The 7,403-nt window shown below is 38.6% G+C and overlaps 1 long non-coding RNA gene across 1 annotated transcript; it reads right to left on the minus strand.

Moving 5' to 3' along the window:
• Positions 1–5,016: 5,016 nt before the first annotated feature.
• LOC147508941 (uncharacterized) lies at positions 5,017–6,445 on the minus strand. The gene is made up of 2 exons (XR_015216470.1): positions 6,264–6,445; positions 5,017–5,254 (listed from the first exon to the last, which is right to left on the minus strand). It is a non-coding gene; the product is annotated as an uncharacterized LOC147508941 (long non-coding RNA).
• Positions 6,446–7,403: the final 958 nt, after the last annotated feature.

The following is a 7,403-nucleotide window of genomic DNA, read 5'->3' on the forward strand; positions in this document are numbered from 1 at the left end:
AACTTGATTCCAAAAACCACTTTGGTTTACATATCAGCTGGGTTCTCTTGGTGTCTATCTTAGTGAATAAGATATCACCCTCCTCTAAAATTTCTCTGACAAAGTGAAAATGCACATCAATGTGCTTCGTACGGGCATGATGAACTTGGTTCTTGGCTAAATATATAACACTCATGCTATCACAGTGAAACTCGAGCGGACCCGGCCTGCATAATACCCAAGTCATCTAACAAACCCTGCAACCAAATAGCCTCTTTCATAGCCTCAGTCACCGCCATATATTCTGTCTCTGTCGTAGACAATGCAACTGTAGACTACAAAATAGACCTCCAACTTACCAAAGCACTAGCTAAAGTAAATACATACCCAGTAGTGGACCGACGCTTATCCAAATCACCTGCATAGTCAGAGTTCACATAACCCACACAAAGCTTACTAGTATCACTCTCAAACATCAAACCAACATTTACAGTACCAAGAATGTACCGTAGAATCCATTTCACAGCTTGCTAGTGTTTCTTCCCAGGGTTATGCATATATCTACTAACAACACTAACAGCTTGTGAAATGTTTGGCCTAATACACACCATCGCATACATCAAACTACCAACAACACTTGCATATAGAACATGAGTCATGTACTCACGCTCCTCATTGGAACTCAGAGACATAGTAGCACTAAGTTTAAAATGAGGGACAAGAGGTGTACTCACAGACTTAGTGTTCCCATAAATATCAAATTTCTATAGTACTTTCTTCAAATATGTCTTTTGAGACAAACAAACCCTGCCTTTTGCTCTATCTCTCTGAATCTCCATGCCAAGAATCTTCTTAGCTTTACCCAAGTCCTTCATCTCAAATTCTGAGGACAAAAGCTGTTTAAGCTTATCAATCTCAGTCTTGCTTATTGAGGCTATAGACATATCATCAACATACAAGAGCAAGTAGATGAAAGAACCATCATGTAGTTTACGAAAATAGACACAATGATTGTAGTGATTTCTTGTGTACTTGAGCCCTAGCATAAACCGATCAAACCGCTTGTACCACTGCCTGGGAGATTGTTTCAAACCATATAGCAATTTTTTCAGTTTACACACCAAATCCTCTTTTCTTGCAACTTTAAACCCACTTGGCTGAGTCATATAGATCTCCTCTTCTAAATCACCATGTAAAAAAACAGTTTTTACATCGAGCTGGGCTAGCTCCAAATCATAGAGCTACCAAAGCCAAAAGGATGCGTATGGAAGAGTGCTTCACAACTGGAGAAAACACCTCATTATAGTCAATCCCCTCCATCTGAGCGTAGCCTTTAGCTACCCATCTTGCCTTGTAACGTAATTCATTACTTAGAGATCCTTCTTTCAATGCAAACACCAATTTTCCGCCAATCGCTTTCTTACCCTTAGGTAACTTTACAAGCACCCAGGTATCATTCTTATAAAGAGATTGCATCTCCTCATCCATAGCCGTCTTCCACCATTCTGACTTGGAACACTAGATTGCTCCATAATATGAGGAAGGAACATCTTCATCAAGACTTTCAATAACAGAAAGTGCATAGGTAATGTAATCGTTTAGCCAATACAATGGGGGAACATTTCTCTTAGATTTACCAGTTGCAATAGGCTCATGAACCGGAACCAAATGACCAACATTCATCTGCTCCTCTAATGGAGCCATATTCTCTGCATCATCATTTGTTCCATCACCTGTATTTACTATTTCTGTGTCTTCAACTGGAACATCAACTGACTGACTACCCATGGTTGCCAATCTACTAGATCTGAGAACCATCTCGGACTAGGTGAAGACGATAAATCTCCACCTGCTGCAATACCTCTTTGGCCATACTCTCCACCTGCTGAGAGTCAGTAGACTTCAACATAGAAGCCTCATCAAATGTCACATTTCTGCTCAAAACAAATTTCTTATCTTTCGGATCCCATAGCTTATAACCTTTAACTCCACTTTTTCGGACCCACAAAGATAGCTTTCTTTGTTCTAGGATCCAACTTACCATCTTTGACATGAAAGTAAGTAGGACACCCAAACACATGAAGGGAATCATAATCCTGAGCAGGTTTACCAGACCAAACCTCCATAGGAGTTTTACCTCCAATTGCAGCCGAAGGCAACCTGTTAATAAGATAGCATGCATAACTCACAGCCTCAAAAACGCTTTGCCCAATCTAGCATTGGACAACATACACTGTACTTTCTCCATTAGAGTACGGTTCATGCACTCAACTACCCCATTCTGTTGCGGCGTACCTTTCACTATGAAGTGCCTCTCTATTCCCTCATTCTGACATACTTGCAAGAATGGATCACTCGTATATTCACCACCATTATCAGTTCAGAGTCTTTTGATCTTTCTGCCAGTCTGAGTTTCAATCAACTTCTTCCACTTCACAAAAATATCTAGGACTTCATCCTTGTTTCTCATGGTATATACCCACAAACGCCTAGAGTAATCATCAACAAAGGTCATATAATAATGTTTGTTCCCTCCAAGAAATGCATTCCTGGAAGGACCCCAAACATCCGAATGAATATAATCAAGGGTTCCACGCGTACGGTGGATAGCAGTGCCAAACTTTACCCTTGTCTGCTTACCCAAAACACAATGTTCACAAAAATCCAACTTACAGGTCTTAGCACCTTTCAACAATCCTTGCTTCATTAATGTTTGCATGGACTTCTCGCCTGCATGTGCAAGACGCATATGCCATAATCTGGTGGCCACCTTAGCAACTGCCTCTGAATGCTCAGTAACAACTACTTCTCCACTAACTGTACCACCCTTCAGATAGTACAAGTTATTCTGATGTATGCCTTTTATGATAACCATTGTTCCAGAAACTATCTTTAGAACACCACTGTTAATGGCTACCTTGTAGCCCTTAGCTTCTAAAGTACCAACAGAGATAAAATTCTTCTTCAAAGCGAGAACATATCGAACATCATTTATTTTCTTAACCGTTTCATCATACATCTTGAGATGAATATTACCCATCTCCATAATGCGACAGGGTTGATCTTTCCACATTAACACATCACCACTTTCAAGCTCTTTGAAACTTGTAAACCACTCCCTTTCGGGACAAACATGATAGGTAACACATGTATCCAAAATCCAATGACTGGAATCAATAAAACAAATACTTGATGTAATAGGAAAAGAGAAATTTGAGCTATCAGAATCATTACCTCTTTGAGCAATGTTGACATTAGACTGTTTCTGCTCAGTATCTTTCTGTTTGTGTTTCAACTTCTTGCAGTCCTTCTTCCAATGTCCAACCTCATGACAAAAAGCACACTCATCACGGGCTATATTTCACCCTCTCGACTTGGAACGAGATTTACTTCTTCCACCATCAGAGTTTGGGTGGTCATTAGACCTCCCTCTTACCACAAAAGCAGTGCTTGTCGACTCTCTTGACTCATTTTCATTGTTGTTCATCATATCCCAACTTGTCAACGCAGACTGCACCTCAAAATAGTTCAAAGCTTTCTTTCCGAACATAATGGTGGTTTTTATATGCCCATACTCCTCCTTGGGAAGAGATCTCAATAAATGGAAAGCTTTGTCTTCATCCTTCGTTTCTTCTTCAATGTTCAACAAGTTGGTAAGTAACTTGTTAAACTCGTCCATATGCTGGGACAATGAAATACCTTCTTTCTTTCTCATATTATACAACTTTGATTTCATAAAGACACGACCTTCTATTGTCTTATCTAAGTACTTCTCTTCAAGGATTCTCCAGATTTCCTTGGTCGAAGTTTCATTGAGAACAAGGTACTTCACATCCCTAGCCAAACACGATCTTATGATACCACAAGCTCGCCTATTTTTCTTAACCCAAACACTCTCCTCTATATCCGATGGTTTTTCGTATAACACATCATCCAAGTCTTGTTAGCATAGTGCATCTATAACTTCACAACACCACATACTAAAATTGTTAGATTCATCGAATTTCTCCACATCAATCCTTGCATGGTTAATATTCAAAGTCGTAGGAGGTGATTTCTCCTTAGACGTCGTAGAAGTAGTACCCGATGGAGGATCCGTCGTCATACTTTCTCAAACTTTAATATACCACAAAACAATCAATAAACCAACAAAAGAAGCCCTAGGTAGAACCTTGGCTCTGATACCAATTTATTACGTAAACGAATGCGGAAGCGTGACAATTGGACAAAGAAGATTGAATGTGGTGATAGAAATCGACAAAAACAAATCAATTAAAATACTTACCAATGCAAAGTGAATAACCAATAGAAGTGGAGACGAGATTACGTGGTTTGACGTTAGCCTAATCCACCAAGCAAAAGAGGAGAACTTTACTAATCAAGAGATAAACAAATAGAGGATAATCACTCACAAACGAATCCCAAAGAATTCACAAACTCTCTCTCACAAATTGAACATAACAAATCCCACAAACCGGTCTCGTATTTATAGAGGTCGTGGGTATCAAATTAGAATCCTATTTAGAATAGGAAACCAAAACCTTAACCGTGTGGTTTATCCAAATCTGAGTCGTATACCAACATGGATCTGACAACGTTGTTACCAGTTTGGCTACAATAATAATGGAAATATTTTTCGCTAGATGTTCAAGCCCTCAAGGAATCAAGCTATTAGAATGAAAAGTAATATTTGCTTAGAATCAACACAACGTTAGACATTTAGTGTATGTTGTATTGCTGTGTAGAACAAGTCCTTGAATTGATACATTTTTTGAGTATTTTTCTACTATTCTTTTTTTCCGTGTTACCTTCTAATTTTCAAATTCACATCCGAAAAATTCAAAATCACTTCAGCCTACAAAGTACCAACACATATTTAGCATATATGATGCCTCCTTGCATCCCCTCATCAATTTATCTTTTTCAAAAAAAAAAAAAAAAAAAAAAAAAAAAAAAAAAAAAAAAAAAAAAAAGACATCAGAGGTTGTTGCTAGCAAACCCATGCACCACCATTATACATGAACACAAACAAGCATCTAAGCCAAACAAAATAAGCTACACAAGCAGTCAAGCATCGCAAGATTTATTATGAATACAGAGGTAGGTCTGTGCCTAACCTCGTAAGGTCGTAACTCGTACGTAACCATATAGTTCACACTTCACAAAAAAAGTTACAAAATCATAAAATACTATATCTGCTACTTTGAACCATGGCAATGCTCTTATGAATGATGCAATCGTTTGCTCGCTCACCTAGACATCAGCTTCCGCTTCCCTGTAAAGGTATATATACATTTAATAAAGAGGGCATTATGTCAAATCCCAGTGAACTTAGAAGAAAAATGCAATTCATCTTTCACACGAAACATGTTAAAAGAGTAAGCCGTGATTCTTGGAGAGGATCATCTTAACCTCACCACAAAATTATGGAGATCAGCATACCCAAAAAATCAGCTCATCTCGAAACTTCAGACCTTGCTGAGTTTGCTTTAAAGTTTTATTAACTTTCAAGTTTTTGGGCCAGTTAAATTCTTGCGGTTTTTTCAAGGTTAAATAAGCTCATCATTTACTGGGCCTGTTAGAAATTTTAAAACGAAGTTATTTTTGTTGGAAAAGGAGTTAGTTAATCGAATAGAAGGATAGATGAAGAACAGATTGTCAATGCGTGTTTTAACACTGTCCTTTTGAGAAGATTTCACCCCCTTTGTAGGTTCTCTGTACTTGCAAAAGGCTTCCATAGGCGTCTTCAGGCCCTCACATGATTCAATAACACCAGTAGTCTAAGGTGCACTCTAATAGCCCACTCTCTAGAATAACAAATATAACTCTCTTTAACAGCTATCGCTTAAAGAAGAAGATAGACTTAGGTCTTTGAAAAGAATTATATTTGGTTGATGACTACAAATTTTTATATAGAGGTTCAATGTCACTTACAAAGAGTTAACAAACTAATGTTGGACTAAAACAATAATATAGAGTACAAAACTGGTTTCCAAAAGTTCACCAGCCAATGTGTGACAATTACACAAAACACAAGGGGGAGAGAAATAACTTTTTTTTGGGTAAGGCGGAGAGTAAGAACACTCATGTTCTTCTTCTCTACAAAGCATACTCAAGTAATTTGAAATATCAAAAAGAGGAAATCGAGACATCCTCACCAACCCGAGAGTTTATATCCTCGTTGATTGTCCAGTGTAAGGCCTCTGGCCTCCTTGTTCGTTGGGCACTGAAATTTTGCTTCGCAAAAATAAAACTACGTAAACTAGAAAAGGAATAGGTCTTACATAGTCGTCCTGATGGGTTGTCCTTCGGACGGTGATTGTCCGCAGAGGCTGAGTTGAAATTGAATGAGATCATTAGCAGTACGAATACTAAACACAACATAAATGATCGTTTGAATAATGCCTGATGAAAAAATGATACAAGTGCAGGAAGCTCCATGGCCAAATTATAAAACGCACAGTATGAACTCTTTCCACAACAGCAAGTGCTATTAATAGGATCAGAGGAAAACTAGTGATTTTGAAGTTGATAGGAGTGGAAAACGAATAGAGACAGTTGGAGACTTGTTCATCTTTCGACGTTGTTCTTTTTTTCAAGTCCAGTCCGTAGTCTACTTTGGGGGCTGGGGCATACTTGATTTCGCACACGACAAGCTATGGCTTTTTGTTACACCAACGCCAGGGTGGCAGCCTGGCATGGTACACTTGACTTCATGCACGACATGTTAGCGAGTTTTCTTCCATTGCATGTACCTGTTTAAGCTATATTCCAAATCAAAACTTAGGAACAGAGAATAATTAACGGCAATTAAAACAGCCGCCTCTAGCTTCAACTTCGTCCAGTCCAAGTTTCGACAGTAGATGCAGTTGGTTTGCACCGATGTCCTTTGCCTAGGTAAGTTAACTCAGAGGGCCGGCCTCTTTGGACGTGTCCACAACCTCGCGTTTGGCGGCGGGCATGCTTGGTTGTTGGGGGTCCTTTTCCTCAATCAAATTTCAACTATCTAACCTTAGTCTAACATTTTGTTATGAGCTCTTTGAATGGGTAAGATTTGAGTTCAAGCGGCACAGGGCACTAGATCGACCATGGGGCTTATTCTAATTTCTACCTTACGAAATTTACTCTATTGAAGCATAACGTAAGAAGATCCTTCTCATGTTAATGCATTAGTAATGAGATAATCAGAAGTACGAGTACACAACATAACATAAATGTTGCGAATAAAAAACCGCGGAAACAACGTTACCCACAACAAACGGATCAATCCAACACAAAGATCGATCCTTCTCAATAGACAAGACTTCAACACCCTCCAAGCAATCTCCCAACACTTCTCATTATCAAATAACAAACATATAAAGTAAAACAATTAATGTAAAAGAAGAACAAACCACAAAACGAGATATATTGTGGTTCGGCAA

The sequence above is a fragment of the Coptis chinensis genome, chromosome 3, assembly GCF_015680905.1.
Source record: "Coptis chinensis isolate HL-2020 chromosome 3, ASM1568090v1, whole genome shotgun sequence".
Classification (NCBI taxonomy): Eukaryota; Viridiplantae; Streptophyta; class Magnoliopsida; order Ranunculales; family Ranunculaceae; genus Coptis; species Coptis chinensis.